Source organism: Macrotis lagotis, chromosome 2 (genome assembly GCF_037893015.1).
Source record: "Macrotis lagotis isolate mMagLag1 chromosome 2, bilby.v1.9.chrom.fasta, whole genome shotgun sequence".
Lineage (NCBI taxonomy): Eukaryota > Metazoa > Chordata > Mammalia > Peramelemorphia > Peramelidae > Macrotis > Macrotis lagotis.
Window position 1 is genome coordinate 226,785,136 of NC_133659.1, and position 16,904 is coordinate 226,802,039.

The following is a 16,904-nucleotide window of genomic DNA, read 5'->3' on the forward strand; positions in this document are numbered from 1 at the left end:
CCTATATTTTGGCTTTCCAGGAAAACCAGATGCCTAAAAAATTAGGAAACAGGACTAAACATATGTGATCTCCATCCAAGAATAAGAGAGGGTAGAACATTATCCTGGTGTAAAATCCCAAACCAGTTACTGAAGCTGGAGAATATATGTACAAAGGAGTATAAAGAAGATAACAAATACAATAAAGAAGTAAAATGGACCAAAATAAGTCCAAGAAGAATTAAACATGTATGAAGAGAGTAATTCCACAATACAAAACTCTTTCTAATGTCTGAACAACAAGGATTCTAATAAGTAAGTAAATCAAGAGATAAATTATAAATGAAATAAGAACTCTGGGAGAAGAAGTTAGAAGGAAAGTGAAAAGCTTCAAACAGATGGCAGAAAAATATACCCAACTTGTAGATGACCTAAAAACTAATATGAAACAATTAGATGGGAAATTCAATGATTCTGACATAATGAGAAATATTTGAACAAATATTTTTTGAAATAGAAGAAAATGAAAAGTAGCTAATATTAAAAAATGTTTAAACAGAAAAAAATTGGAGATAACTTAAGAATTACTGGACTCCCTGTTCAAATAAGATCTCAGAAACTACATTTAAAAAATAAAAATAAATAATTAAAAATAAATTAAAAAATTAAAAAAATAAAAAATAAAAAAACTATTAGCATTAAGTAGACAAAGTGAAAATATTATCCATTGAACACCTCACAAAAGATAACCCAAAATAAACATCCAAAATGAGACATTTTTTAGACATAGCCAATGTGTGAATCTGCTTTTATTAATCTATCTTTTTTTTTTGAGCAGGCTTTTCTTTCTTTTGGAGGGAAGATTTTGGAGGAAGTAAGAGTGATAAGAGAGAAGAAAAAAAGGAGGAGGGGAAGGAGAAAAAGGAAGGAAGGAAGGAAGGAAGGAAGGAAGGAAGGAAGGAAGGAAGGAAGGAAGGAAAGAAGGAAAGAAGGAAAGGAAAGAAAGATGGAAGGATGGAAGGAAGTCCTTCACTGAAGGGTTCCTTCAAAACTTCTTTTGACTTAACCTGCTAATGAAATTCTCATTCCAAAGTGATTTGCTATATATTATAGATAGGCCCAAAGGTATATTTGATTTTTTTCAGCTAATCATAAGATATTTCCTATGTGGTCATATTCTTTATCCAATGATCAAAACACATTCCTCACAAATTAATTTTGATTGATTGAATGAATTTGGTATTAGATAGAAGTCCCTACTCTTATACATAAAGTCCTGGAAGTCAGCATGAATCACATCAAAAAATAAGACTCATTAGGGTGAAAACTGGGAAATTTAGCACTGAAATTGCTAAGTCTAGGGTCATTTTTTCAGTTTTACCCAGGTGCTAGGATTTTTTGTTGCTGTTTTGACCTGTGGCATTGGTGCCATTGCTACTTAAAGGTCTAAAGCAGTTTGGCTATAGCATTCTAATAATAATAATAATTCATAATAGTAATAGTAAACATTTATATAACACTTTGAGAGCAGTACTGTGCTACTTTACAAGTATTATCTCATGTGATTCTCACAACAAACTTGGAAAATGGGTGCTATGATTATATAAATTTTACAGATGAGAAAACTGAGGCAAACAGGGGTGAAATTACTTGCCCAGGGTCACAATAAGTGTATAGATCAGATTTGAATTCAGATCTTCCTGACTCCAAGCCCAACACTCTATCCACTCTACCCATACCTAGCTGAGGGTTCTTCCAGCACCTACAAAGACAACTCAATTTTATACCTTCTTTACACATGTATTACACATAGTTACCTTAAACCAATTTGCTACATGTGGGTGCCATGTACCTCACTTTTGACCTGCTAAAACCTTGGTCCAACAATAATAAAATTTTAATTGCAACAATCACTAGCACTGACATAATACTTTGTGGTTTACAACATGCTCTCTTCACAACTATTTCATAATAGGTACTGATATGAAAAAGAAGGCATTTTTCTTTCTAGATTCCCAGGGTCTAACATACTACCTTACACAAAGTAAGAATTTTGTAAACCTTTCAAAGTAAATCATCATTTTACAGATGAAAAAAATTGAAGCTTGGAAAGGGGTGGTGATTTACCCTTGTCATATGACTAATAAATGTTGAAATTGGAACTTTAACTTAGGTCTTCTGACCTCAAATCTTGTGTGTTCTTTTCTATAACATATCATCATTCTCATTACACATCAAAAATATTTACATTGGCATAATTCAAGATTAGGGGAGAAGCAGGAATTAAGCAATATCATAGAGGAATATGCCCCCTATCTCACTCATGTGATTGTCCTATAAAATAGGAAATAAAAGGAATCAGAGTGAAATAGTCATTTAATTCTAAGCTCCTTGGGGTCAGGAACTGTCTTTGGCCTGTTTTGTACCCCCAGTTCTTAGCACAGTATCTGGACATAGTGAACACTTAATAAATATTTGTTATAGATGGATGGATAGGACTTCCCAGAGATTAAAGCAATATGTACATGAGGAGTTCTAATGGGTAATCAGCACAATTTGTATGTTACTTTGCAAAATAAAGAGGAAGTATCAGTGATCAAAGTCTTTGGAAACTACCTAATGGCCTGGCACTTTGGGGTTTACCCAGTCTATTTTGTGGCAGATAGCCAACCTTCACTTCAGCTGTATAGCCTTGTACCTGCATCTCACCTCTGGGCAGTAAAGCACTTACCAGAAGTGACTGGTTCCCAAGGAAAGATAAGGAACAGAATAAATACTCTAGGAGACTCTTGAAGAAGAGTGTGGCACACAGATGGGTTGATCAAGGAGTGAAAACAAGCCCTGTCCCTTTAAATAACTATTTTGCCAACACAGAGAATGCAAAGAAGAGGGATTTAGTAAACATCTAAGCCCTTAAAATAATAACTACCAGATGTGTGGTGGCAAGGAAAGGGAATTAGGATCAGAGATCGTGCTCCAGAAAGGAATGGTCTCTTTTCCTGGGTGAGATGAGGGAACTCAAAACCTGCAACATCCTCAAATTTTCTGGTTTTAAACTCTGCCTCCATGGTCACCAAGTCTTCTGCTCCCTCAGAAAACTGAGAGGTTGTTTGGAAGATAGAGGGTTGTTAGAAATTAAAATTCCATGCTCATCAGTTATTTATGTCTATAATCTATGCTTTTAGAATCATTCAAGCTCAGTTAGGTTCTTAAAAATACAGAAAACTGACTTCCAGCCAAGATGGTGGAGAAAGGACAGGCACTGGACTAAGGTCTCCTGGTCTTCCCTCATATATAATTTCTTAACAGAAATTCAATCAACAAAATTCAGAAAAAGAAGATAAGAGAAAAACATCTACAAACAAGGTCTGTCTTCAGAGTGAGCTGGGGCAGAGAGCAAAGAGCCAGCAGGGGTGGAGTGAGAGCCAGACTAACCTAAGATCAGTCACAGAGCTTTGACTGCAAGAGTCATGGTTAGAGGACCAACTAGGCTGCAGAGGCTTTTGCTGTGGGAGCAGTGGTCTGGGGCACTGCAGCAGGACTGTAGGATGAGTTCCATTGCAGAGAGCTGCAGAGTGCAGCTGGACATCAATCCACTGGGCTCAGAGAGACTGGAGGACTTCTGGCTCCATACTTCATTTCAGCCCTCCCACTCCCCACCCCCAAACTCGAGTATAGGCAGCAGAGCTCCCTCAGCCAAACAGGGAGATTAACATTCTCACTCCAGGGTGCAGCCCACATTGTTCAAGGATAAAAGTATCCAGCAGTGCCACCCACCCCTTCCAGGCCTAGGGAGAGGGCCTCAAATCAAAGTTACAAACACTCCAGAGAAAGCAACCAGCACCCCTTACTGGCCATCCCACTTGTAGTTACTAAGCCAAGTGAGCAAAGCCTCCAACACCCCCTACTTGCCAACCCATTTGAAGTTATTAAACCCAGTGATTAAAGCTTCTAGGGATCTCAACACCAAACCTCTGTGAACCAGCCCTCCCCGCCAACACAAGATTTTAGGAAAATGAAAAGGGCCAGCAGAAAGGGGATCCATAGAAAACTATCTATAAGATAAAGACCCTAATTCAAATAGATCTAGAACTTCTAAGGAAAATATGATTTTGTCTCCAGCCCAGAAAGACTTCCAAAAAGAAATCAGGAAGGAGTTTAAAAATCCTTTGGAAAATTTGGGAAGAGAAACCCAAGAAAAAAATTAACAACTTGCAACAAGAAAATGCATCCTTGGAAAATAAAATTAGACAAATTCAAAAAGAAAGTACTTCTCTCAAAGCCTCAATCTGGCAAACGGAAAACTTCAAAAATAGAATTGACAAATTAGAAAAGGAGTTGCAAAAGGTAAATGGAGAAAATTCTTCTCTAAAAAAAGAATGGAGTCTATGGAAACTAATGACCTCATGAGACAACAAGAATCTGTTAAAATCAAAAATTTGAAAAATAGAAGAAAATGTAAAATACCTCACTGACAAAACCACTGAACTCAAGAATAGATCTAGAAGAGATAACTTAAGAATTATTGGGCTCCTTGAAAATATTGAAGAGAAAAAAAAAAAGCTTGGATTTAATATTACAGGATTTAATGATGGGAAAATAGCCCTGATATCATGGAACCAGAAGACAAAATGGTTATTGGAAGAATGCATGGATCCCCTTAGGAAAGGGATCTCTAAAGGAAAACACCAAAGAATATTGTGGCCAAATCCCTGAACAATCAAATAAAGAGAAAATCATCCAAAAAGAAACAATTTATATACCAATGAGCCACAGTAAGGATTACTCAGAACCTGGCTGCATCAACATTAAGGGATCAAAGGGCCTGGAATTAGATATTCCAAATAACAAAGGAGCTTGTAATGCAGCCCAAAATTCACTATCCAGAAAAACTTAGCCTTCTCTTCCAGGGGAAAAGATGGATTTTTAATGAAATAGGGGACTTCCAACTTTTCCTGATGAAAAGACCAGAGCTAAATAGAAAATTTGGACTTCAAACAGGAGACTCAAGATATACATAGAAAGGTTTTTAAAAGGTAAAGAAAAAACTGCTATCCAATAAGATAAAACAGGCTATATCCCCACCTGGGAGAAATATTCTCATAACTCTTGAGAATTATAACTCTATTAGAAAGAATATACTTAGCCAGAAATGATGAACACTCATAACTTAATCATGACACTGACAGAATGATTTTTAAAAACCTCCTTAAAAGGGGGGGATAGTAAAGAGACAGGAAGATGGAGGAGATTGAATGAGGCAAATCACATTATATAAAGAGGTACAAAAGACCTATTATAATAGAGGGGAAGAAAGGAGGAAGTGAGAACCACCTGGACCTTACTCACATCAGATTTAGCTTAAAGTTAACATACACACACTCAGTTAAGTAAAGAAACTTGCCTTACCTTTCAAGTACTAAAGGGGAAAGGAGGAGGGGGAAGGTAAAGAGGAACTAGTAGAAGGAAAGGGGAAAGAAAGGGGAGGGGGGGTTGGATATAAGGAGGAAAACTGAAGTCTGTGGAATTCAGAAACAAAATACTGGGGAATAGGATAAAGTGAAAAGGGGGGATATAAACAGAGGGAAGATAGCATGGAGGGCAATAAAGAGTTAGCAATTATAACTCTGAATGTGAATGGGATGAATTCTCCCTTAAAATGTAAGTGAATAGCAGACTGGATTAAAAAACAGAATCCTACAATATGTTGCTTTCAAGAACCTCATTGGAAGCAGAGAGATACACACAGACTAAAGGTAAAAGGTTGGAGCAACATATATTTTGCTTCAGCTGAAGTGAAGTAAGCAGGGGTAGCAATTCTTATCTCAGACAAAAGAGCTGCAAAATAGATCTCATTAAAAGAGATAAGGAAGGAAACTATATCCTCCTAAAAAGTACCATAGACAATGAAGCAATTTCAATACTAAATAGGAATGCACCAAGTGGCATAGCATCCAGATTCTTAGGTGAGAAGTTGAATGAGTTGCAGGAAGACATAGACAGCAAAACTCTGCTGGTGGGAGACCTCAACCTCCTGCTCTCATATTTAGATAAATCAAACCATAAAATAAACAGGAAGGAAGTTAAGGAGGTAAATAGATTGTTAGAAAACTTTTCTTTGGAGAAAATTTAATATACTTTTTTCTGCAGTACATGGTACTTAAACAAAAATTAACCATGTACTAGGGCATAAAAACCCAATAATCAAAAGCAGAAAGGCAGAAATAGTGAATGCATCCTTCTCAGATCATAATTCAATAAAAATCACATGCAATGGTGGGCCAAGGAGAGAAAGACATAATATTAATTGGAAACTAAATTACCTCATTTTAAAGAATGAAGGGGGGGGGGAAGCTAGGTGGCTCAGTGGATAGAGCACCAGCCCTGGAATCAGGAGTACCTGAATTCAAATCTGGCCACAGACGCTTAATAATTACCTAGCTGTGTGGCCTTGGGCAAGCCACTTAACCCCATTTGCCTTGCAAACACCCCCCCCCAAAAAAAGAATGAATGGATCAAACAACAAATTATAGAAAGAAATAATTATTTCATCCTAGATAATGACAATAATGAGACAACATCCCAAAACTTACAACCAAGGCAGTTGTCAGGGGATATATCATTAGATGCTTATGTGAATAAATTGGATAAAGAGGAAATCAATGAACTAAACAAGCAATTAAAAAATTAGAGAAAGAACAAATTAAAAACCACCAATTAAATATCAAATTAGAAATTCTAAAAATTAAAGGAGAAATTAATAAAATCAAAAGTAAGAAAACTATTGAACTAATAAATAAAACCAAGAGTTGATTTTATGAAAAAACCAATAAAATTGATATACCTCTGGTTAAATTAATTTAAGAAAAAAGAAAGAAGAAAACCAAATTGCTAGTATCATAAATGAAAAAAAAGTGAACTCAACACCATTCAGGAGGGAATTAAAGTAATAATTCAAATTATCTTGACCAACTCTATGCCAATAAATATGATAAACTAAATGAAATGGATTAATATTTACAAAATATAAGTCCCCATGTTAAATGAAGAGGAAATTAAATTAAATACCTATCTCAGAAAAAGAAATTCAACAAGCCATTATTGAACTTCCTAAGAAAAAATCTCCAGGGCCAGATGAATTCACAAGTGAATTCTATCCAACATTTAAGGAACAATTGGTTCCAATTCTATATAAACTCTGGAAAAATAGGTGAAGACGGAATTCTGCCTAATTCTTTCTATGACACCAATATGGTGCTGATACCTAAACCAGGAAGAGTTAAAACAGAGAAAGAAAATTATTTACCTATCTCCCTGATGAATATAGATGCAAAAATCTTAAATAAAATTTTAGCAAAAGGATTACAGAAAGTTATTACTAGGATAATACACTATGACCAAGTAGGATTTATCCTAGGAATGCAGGATTGGTTCAATATTAGGAAAACTGTTACTATAATTAATTAAATCAATAACAAATCTATCAGAAATCACATGATTATATCAATAGATGCTGAAAGTCTTTTTTTTAATGTACATCATTTTATTACAAAATATTTTATCTTAAAAAACAAAATGCAACGTCTAGAAAACTTAAGATTTGCTATGATACTACTTCCTAGGGCTTTACTGTGCTATAACAATACATTGTCAAGAAATTCAAAAGAAACCATTAAATATGCAGAAACATTCAACATCAGAAGCTTTAAAATCTATCTGGAGTGGCCCCTCAAAAGCTTCTACTTACATTACAAAATAGAGGTTCTCCCTACAAAGAATCATTCAAGTTACCTATACACAAGTCTGTACAGTTTTTATACTGAAGCTAACAATGAGCTGCACTTGAGTTCACATTCTTAGAAAAACAATGACTTTCTTCACACACACACACACAAAAAAAATCTTTACAGCATGATATTAAATTTTACTCTTCATCATCATCATCCTCTTCCTCCTCCTCCTCCTCTTCATCTTCTTCCTCCTCATCTGGTTCATTCTTCTTCTTAGATCCTGTTGGCCTGCCAGGGCCCTTTTTTCCTGTATCTCCCTTACCCTTGGCGCGATATGCTGCAATATCCTTCTCATATTTCTCCTTTAGTTTGGCAACTTTCTGTTCATAAGGAAGTTTGTCTTTGGCCGACTGCTCAGACCACAGTTCCCCCAATTTCTTAGCAGTATCTCCGACAGAAAGGCCGGGATGTTCACTTTTGATCTTTGGGCGATGTTCAGCACAGAAGAGGAAGAATGCAGATGGTGGTCTTTTGGGGGCATTCGGATCCTTTTTCTTTCCTTTCTTGTCCCCTTTGGGAGGGACGTAGTTCTTCATCTCCCGGTCATAGCGGGCTTTGTCTCTTTTGGCCAGATCTTCAAACTTGGACTTCTCCTTTGCAGACATGGTCTTCCACCGCTCCGAGCACTTTTTGGAGAACTCGGCGAAGTTGAAGGGCGAGTCCGGGTGCTTCTTCTTGTGCTCCTCCCGGCAGGTCTGCACAAAGAAGGCGTACGAGGACATCTTGCCCCGCGGCTTGTTGGGGTCTCCCTTGCCCATCCTGCCCGGCTCGTCTCAACCTGCTCGCGGCGGCAACTCGGCTTCCTCTGGGCCTGCCCGCCGCGCCTCCTTACTCGGGGGCTCCTGCCAAGAAAATCTGAAAAAGTCTTTGACAAAATACAGCACCCATTCCTACTAAAAACACTAGAGTGAATAGGAGTAAATGGATTGTTCCTTAGAATGATAAGCAGTATCTGACACCATCAACAAGCATTATATGCAATGAGGATAAGAGAGGCATTCCCAATAAGATCAGGGGTGAAACAAGGATGCCCATTATCACCACTACTATTCAATATTGTACTAGAAATGTTAGCTTCAGCAATAAGAGAAGAAAAAGAAATTGAAGGAATTATAATTGGGAAGGAAGAGACAAAACTCTCACTCTTTGCAGATGACATGATGGTATACCTAGAGAATCCCAAAAAATCATCTAAAAAACTGCTGGAAACAATTAGCAACTTTAGCAAAGTTGCAGTATATAAAATAAACAACTCATAAATCCTCAGCATTCACACACACACACACACACACACACACACACACACACACACAAACACATGTAACTGGAAAGATACAGCAGAAAGAACTAGAAAGAAAATTCCCATTCAAAGTAACTTCACACAATATAAAATACTTGGAAGTCTACCTGCTAAGGTAGACTCGGAAACTTTATGAAACCAATTACAAAACACTTCTCACACAAATAAAATCAGATTTAAATAACTGGGCAAATATCAACTGCTCATGTATAAGCCGAGCTAATGTAATAAAAATCACAATTCTACCTAAATTAAACTACTTATTAATGCCCTACCAATCAAAATTCCAAAAAATTACTTTAATGAGTTAAAAAAATTGTAAGTAAATTCATATGGAGAAATAAAGTCAAGAATTTCCAGGGATTTAATGGAAAAAAATTGCAAAAGAAGGTGCCTTAGCCCTAACAGATCTAAAATTATATTATAAAGCATCAGACATCAAAACTGTCTGGTACTGGCTAAGAAATAGAGTGGTAGATCAGTGGAATAGACTAGGTGCAATAACAGGAAATGATTATAGTAATCTGCTGTTTGAGAAACCCAAAGAGTCTGGCTTTTGGGATAAAAACTCTCTCTTTGATAAAAACTTTTGGGATAATATCAAAATAGATACAGGATTTAGACATAAAAAGACAACATTATAAGCAAACTATGAGATCAAGGAATAGTTTACCTGTCAGATCTATGGAAAGGGAAGCAGTCTATGACTAAGGAAGAGATGGAGAACATCATTAAAAACAAACTAGATAATTTTGATTATATCAAATTAAAAAGCTTTTGCACAGACAAAACCACTGTAATCAAGATCAAAAGAAATGAAGTAAATTGGGAAAGAATTTTTACAGGCACTATTTCTGAAAAAGACTCATTTCTAAAATATATAGAAAACTGAGTCAAACTGATAAAAAAAAAAAAGCCATTCTCCAATTGACAAATTGTCAAAGGATATGTGGAGGCAATTTACAGGTGAGGAAAGCAAAGTGATCCATAGTCATATAAAAAAATTGTTCTACATAATTACTGAGTAAAGAAATGCAAATTAAAGCATCTCTGAGGTACTACCTCACACTTCTCAGACTGGCCAACATGACCAGAAAGGACAATGATCAGTGTTGGAAGGGATGTAGGAAATCTGGGACACTAATAAATTGTTGATGGAGTTGTGAACTCATCCAACCTTTCTGGAGAGCAATTTGGAATTACTCCCAAAGAGCAATAAAAATGTGCATACTCTGATCCAGCAATACCACTACTGGGACTATACTCTGAAGAGATCATGTAAAAGGGTAAAAATATCACTTGTACAAAAAATATTCATAGCAGCTCTGTTTGTGGTGGCAAAGAATTAGAAATTGAGTGAATGTCCATCAGTTGGGGAATGGCTTAACAAACTGTGGTATATGTACATTATGGAACACTATTGATGTATTAGAAACCAGGAGGGATAGGAATTTAGAGAAGCCTGGAAGGATTTGCATGAAATGATGCTGAAAGAGATGAGCAGAACCAGAAGAACATTGTATACCATAACAGCAACATGGAATTGATGATCAATCTTAATGGACTTGCTCATTCTATCAGTGCAACAATCAGGGACAATTTTGGGGTATCTGCAATGGAGAATACCATCTGTATCCAGAGAAAGAACTGTGGAGTTTGAACAAAGACCAAAGACTATTACCTTTAATTTTTTAAAAAACACCCTGTAATCTTATTAGGTAATTTTGCTATCTCTTATAGTTTATTTTTTCTCCTTAAGGTTATGAGTTCTCTCTCAACACATTCAACTTAGATCAGTGTATAGCATGGAAACAATGTAAAGACTAACAGACTGACTTCTGTAGGGGGGGGGGAGCAAGATTAGGAGAAAAAAATTATCAAATTCAAAAATAATTAATTTTAAAAATAGTAAACATATTAATGAATCTCATAAGATATAATATTGGGTAGATGCAGACACACAGAATACTTGGAACAGGGAGTAGTTCTTCTGCAACAAGGTTGGGGTTACTCCCATGCTACCTTCAAAATTATAAATAATAACTACCAACAAAGTAGTCCAATAAGCAAAAAAATGATTATGTATAAATCTATGACATATACTGTATATTTTAACAAAACAACAAAATATATTAATAAACAACAAAGTAGTAAAAGGTAAAATATACATAAAACTTTAATTTCTTTTCTTTTTTTTTAAAGTTTCTCTTGTTTGCAAAGCTGTTTAATAATTGTTTCTAATTTTGGTTCTACTCTGTAATTTAGGAATATGGGACTCCTTTCTTAGATCAATAAGGGTTTTTCTCTACAAAATGGGGAAGGGGGTTTCAGAGGTAGGCTCATTAAGAGATGTGAGGAGGGTGTTAAACCTTGGAAATAAACTTAAATGCTGAAGAAAAAATTCTGCTATCACATCAGCAGCAACAACCCAACAATAAACCAAGGATAAATAGAGACCTGCTTTAGGACTGTGTGTAGAAATAGGAGAGGCTGAGGTGAATTAGGACCATCAGTTATAATTGATTGGTTTCTGTGTGGATTTCATCATTTGGCAGCAAAGACTTTTCCAAAAGAGCAAATATGCAGCAACCCAGCTTCCACACAAGAAAAGGGAAAAAGGAAGAAGGCCATGCACAAAACTATATTTCAAAAGAAATTTCTTAAGCCAACTGAAGAAGTAAGTGAAATACTTTGTCCTTCCAAATTTATATACAGATTGGGGTGATGGCATAGCAGCTTCAAAGATGATTTTCTGACTTTCCATTTTTTTGTACAGGAAAAGGTCCTATCTCTGACATGTATTAAAGATGTTTTCTCATTTTGGGGTGAGGGTAGGAGGCATTTGTGTAGATTCTGAGATGAAGAAAGGTATTACTTCCAAATATATGATTTAGGATGTTTTAAGTGCAGTGAATGAGTGGGGGGGGGGGGGAGAGGAGAGATTAGAAGACTGTAATGTTAATATGTTAAGTTAATATGACACAATATGTAACAACTTCTTTATTATCCCAGGTGATATGGAGATAGTTGGGCCCACTTGGACACATATTTATGAAGTTATAATTGGGGAGTTGGGAAATCTACTTTGTCAGCTACTTTCAGAGATAAAAGCAAAAAAGCAATTAAAAATATATGAGTGTACAGGATAGTGGCTGAGTAATAAGCTTATAAGCCTTCTCTGGCTTTCCTAGATCAGGAGGATGGTTTTGGGTTGTTCTTTCAAATGAAAAATCTGAGACCTTTGGAGATGCTTATTGGCTTTCCCCCTAGAATTATGCATATAAAATGCTAAGTCAGATCTCTATAGAGAAGCAGAAATAAACATTTTTATTCTTTAAAAAAAGTTAATTTTTTTAATTAACAAAAATTCTCTTTTTCTCCTTTTCATACACTAATTGAGAACAAAACATATTACAAACATGTATAGTCAAGCAAAACAAATTTCTACATTGGCAATATTAAAAAATATATCTCAATCTGCACTCTGACCCCTTCACCTCTCTTTCAGGAGGTACATAGCATGTTTCATCATTATTACTCTGGAATGATGGATGGTAATTATGTTACTCAGAGTCTGTGATTCTTTCAAAGTTGTTTGTCTTTATTATGATGTTTTCACTGTATAATTCATTCTCTTGGTTTTGTTTACTTCACTCTACATCAGTTTATATTAGTCTTTCCAGGTTTTTTCAGAAAACATCCTCTTCATCATTTCTTTTAGAATTATAATATTCCATCGCATTTACATGTCATAACTGTTTATCCATTCTCCAACTGATGGGCACCCTCTCAGGTTCCCCTCCTTAAAAAAAGAACTATAAATATATTTATACATCAGTTGTTTTGCTTGATCAGTTTCTCCCTTAGCTTGTCTTCCTTCTAAGTCCCCTGTAGAGTGAAATGTACTTTTGCACCAAACTCTGTATGTGTCTATATTCTTCCCTCCTTTAACCAGTTCAGATGAGAATGGGGTTCAAGTTCAGCCACTCACCCTGACTTCTCTTCATTTGCATAAATGTCTATTTGTGCTCCTTGATTGCAAGAGATAATTTTTCCTATTCTTCATTTCCCTTCTCACCTCCCATATCTCTTTTTCTCTCTTTTCATTCTTTACTCAAGATCATTAAGATGATGAAATCATTCCCAGGACTTGTCTAATTGGCTTCTCTATGACTCCAGACACAATTCAGAGGGAGCTATGTATCATCTTTCATATTAGAATTTAATTTATCCTTGTTTAATCTCTCATGTTGCTCATGTTTATCTTTTTATGTTTCTCTTGATTCCTGTGTTTGCAGCCAAAAATATCTATGTAATGCTTTCATCAGGAATGCTTGGAAGTCATCTCTCTCTCTCTCTGTTTCTCTTTATCACAAAGACAGATGGACCACACACACACACATGCACACACACACCTGGTTGTCTTATGGAATCACTGACATCTATTTGATCCATTCTAGTTTTATGAGCATTTATTGCTTGGTCAAGGTTTTGTGCCTCTTTTCCAAGTTGTTAATTCTCTTTCCAATTGTTTCTTCCATAGTTCTTGTTAATTATATAATTTTTTCCTCCAACACACATATAATTTTTCTGCCACCTAAACACAGAATGCACAAATGCTTATTTAATAATGTAATATGACAACTGAAGTTAAATGCCATATGATGCTCTGAAAGTTAACATTAAGTTGACATACTTTTAAATATAGGAAAACTAGGCTTGGTATTTCATATGCTAAAAATGGATAACCTTATCAGTCTCACACAATGAAGCCATACTAATTTAAAAATGCAAAGAAGGAAATGCATCTAAACCATGCAGGTACACTAGTATATATGCATCCACATACCTGCTACCACATAGTACACAGTCAAAGCTGTGCAATAAATTTTTCAGTAAATGAATGTCATATTTTAGTGAAAAATTCAGTTTCTCTGACCAGCAATCAATGTTCTTTTCCTTGGCAAAAAATCGAATGTCAAACTGGAGAGAGATTTGTAAACATTTGAATCAATCCAAACTATGACAATCCAGCAAATTAAATGTTGTTTCCCCCCCCCAACTCCATAGATATAATCTTTGTGTGTGTGTGTGTGTGTGTGTGTGTGTGTGTGTAGCAAAACCTTTATTAGATTTCTGGTAGTCTTACTTTTTAGCCTTTGGAGCAGCAGCAGCAGCTTTCTGAGCAGGTGCCTTTTGTGCGGTTCCCTTCTTGTCCGGGGCCTTCTGGCCAGGTGCTTTAGGGCCCTTCTGCCCCTTCTGGCCTGGAGCTGCCTTCTGACCCTCTGTCTTCTTTGCTGGGATCTTCTTGGCTGAAACCTTGGAGGCAAGTGCCTTCTGGGCAGCTCCCTTCTTGGGAGAGCCCTTCTGGGTAGCAGCCTTCTGAAGCTTCTTCACCTCATGTTTGATAATTCGGTTTCTCATTTCCTTGGCCTTCATGACTTTGTAACAGTCAAAATCTGATATCTTGGCTTTCCGTTCTCTGGCTTCAATCTTCTTGGCCCATCTTGTGGCTTTCCATTTTTTATTGATCTTTTCTTTCTCCCAAGCAGCACGGACGTACTTCTGCCTAGCACTGTGTGGGAACTTGAGGACGAAGTCTGTAAACTGCATACACTTAAACGGCATGGCCTGCCTCCTCATGCCACCGCATGGACCGTCCACCAAAGCCCAGTTCTGGTCAATCACGTCCACAATGGCCACCAGATTGCCCACGTGGGGCCCGAAGGACACGTAGACCACGCAGCCGAGCTCCACGAAGCACTTGAATACCATGCTGGCAGTGCCGAGCGAGAAGGCAGATATAATCTTTAAGAGAAGACACTGTACATTGTATCAACTTCTCTCAATAAATTCCAGAATCTAAATGACAAAGAAAACTTAAATAGAACTTCTGATTGTATTATACCTTCTCTTCATAACAAAGTATCTGAAACCTGTGAAAAACTGGAGTGTTATATCATTTTAAAAAAATTTTTTTAACTCTTACAAGCTCTTGCTTCATCTTTTCTAGGAATTTTGTTGAATCTTTGTCCCAAATGGGTACTTCTTTGCTTATAGATATTTTAGAGTCATTTACTTCTTCTAGATTTATGTCTAGCATTTATGTAATCATAGTAGCTTTTTTCATGGGGGGACTGATTTTTTTGTTTACTTATTCTTCCAGTCTACATCTGGGCTTGATGTTAGGGCTGGACTTTGGGCATTTCTAGAGGGAAAGTCTGTTCTATCACCTATTCCCACCTTCCCTCCCCCCATTCCCCCTTATCCCATCCCTTTCTTCTCTTTTTTCTCTCTAGGGTAAGATAGATTTTTTTATGCCCTATTAAGTGTGTATGTTATTTCTTCTCTGAGCCATTTCTGATGAGAATGAAGGCAATTTTGCCTTCCCCTGTTCCACTCCATTGAAAAAGCTTTTTCTTGACTCTTGTGTGAAATATCTTAGCTCCTTCTTCCTCTCCTTTCTCTTCCTCCCAGTACTTCCCCTTATCACCCATTGGTTTTTACTATATTATACCTTATGCTGCTCCTGCCCTGTCTATATATACTCCTTCTAACAGCTCTTATAAATGAGAAAGTTCATATGAGTTATTAATATCTTCTTCCCATGCAAAAATTCAATATCATTAAGTTCCTCTTAGTCCTTCTCGTCCATCCCCTCTATGGCTCACCAGAATACTGTACTTGAAGATCAAACTTTCTACTCAGCTGTGGTTATTTCAATAGGAAAGTTTGAAAGTATCCTGTTTCATTGAAAGTCCATATTTTCCCCTAAAAGAAGATGCTCAGTTTTGCTAGGTAGTTGATTCTCAGTTGTAAACCAAGATCTTTTGCCTTCCAGAATATCATATTCCAATCCCTATGAGCCCTTAATGTAGATGCTGCCAGATCCTGTGTTATCCTGACTATGGAGCCTCAGCAGTTGAATTGTCTGTTTCTGGAAACTTTTAGTATTTTCTCTTTGACTTGGGAGTTTTGGAATTTGGTTATAATATTCCTGGAAGTTTTTCTTTTGGGATCTCTTTCAGGAGGTGACTAGTGAATTCTGCTTCTAGGATCTCAGGGCAATTTTGCTGTATTATTTCTTGAAAAAGGAAGTCTAGGCTCTTTTATTGGTCATGACTTTCAGGTAGCCCAATATTTCTTCTGGATTTGTTTTTGAGGTCAGTTGTTTTTTCCAATGAGATATTTCACATTGTCTTCTTATTTTTGGCTTTTTTGGAAGAGTTTTATTTCTTCCTGATTTCTTGCAAAATCATCAGCTTCCTTTAGTTCCATTCTGCATTTGAAGGAGTTATTTTCTTCAGAGAGCTTTTTCATCTCCTTTTCCAGCTGGCCAATTCTGCTTTTTAAGGTATTCTTCTCCTCGTTTGCCTTTTGTTTTGAATTTTTCCATTTGGCCTAAACTGGTTTTTAACATATTATTTTCTTCAATTTTTTTTGTATTTCTTTCACCAAGCTGCTGATTTGGTTTTCATGATTTTTCTGCATTGCTCTCATTTCTCCTCCCAATTTTTCCTCCACCTCCTTTAAATGCTTTTCAAAGTCTTTTTTGAGCTCATCTGTAGTCTGAGCCCATTTTCTATTTCTCTTGGAGGTTTTAGATACGGAAGCTTTGATTTTTTTTGTCACCTGAGTATGTGTTTTGATCTTCCATGGGACCAAAGTAATTTTCTATGGTCAGATTCTTCTTTTTCTTTGTTTACTCATTTCCGCAGCCCAAAATTAATTTGTGGCACCTCCAAGGCTTTGGGAGTTTTTTGGGGACACCCCACTAGGACCTTTATTCCTCCAAGGTCTTATACTTTCCTGCCTGTGCATTGATATGTAGATAA

General features: G+C 36.3%; 1 long non-coding RNA gene and 2 pseudogenes across 1 annotated transcript in view; all 3 read right to left on the bottom strand.

The window, feature by feature from the left end:
• LOC141514311 (uncharacterized) overlaps window positions 1-16,904 on the bottom strand; it is a 117,430-nt gene that overhangs the window by 69,303 nt on the left and 31,223 nt on the right. The window lies entirely within an intron of this gene.
• On the bottom strand, window positions 7,502-8,551 carry LOC141514304 (high mobility group protein B2 pseudogene; annotated as a pseudogene).
• On the bottom strand, window positions 11,285-14,859 carry LOC141514305 (large ribosomal subunit protein eL14 pseudogene; annotated as a pseudogene).